Genomic DNA, 455 nt, shown 5'->3' with positions numbered 1-455 from the left:
CTAATTTAGTCATGAGCTGGTTTCGACTCGATACGCATGTGCATATTTTTTTTTACGTGTGTGCCACTTGAACAAAATTATTGGGACACCCGCCTCCTGCCGCTCTACCGCCGGGCCAATGTTCAGCCTGATTTGTTAGGATGACGACTACTGGACTGGCTCTATTGTCGTCTTCCACCTCATTTGGCAGTGAATGTTGACAGAGACAGCTGCTTGCTTTGAAAAGCAGAGCCCAGAGTTTAGAAAACAAGCCAGCGTTCGAAACGATGGAAGAAAAATCAACATTTACCTATACAAACTGTGACTCATTCTGCCTGAAACTTCACAAAGTACAGTAGTAGTTCAAAGTAGCTCTTTTCATGCTTAAAGCAATTATCTCACATTTCACTTCCTGCAAGTGTCGAAATATTTACGTCTGTGTGGAGGAGGGGAATTTGCTCATTGATGGGTCGCGT

Source organism: Hippichthys cyanospilos, chromosome 2 (assembly GCF_059441005.1).
Source record: "Hippichthys cyanospilos isolate Australia breed blue-spotted pipefish chromosome 2, RoL_Hcya_1.0, whole genome shotgun sequence".
NCBI lineage: Eukaryota > Metazoa > Chordata > Actinopteri > Syngnathiformes > Syngnathidae > Hippichthys > Hippichthys cyanospilos.
The sequence above is the reverse complement of the archived record's forward strand: the minus strand, read 5'-3'. Positions refer to the sequence as shown.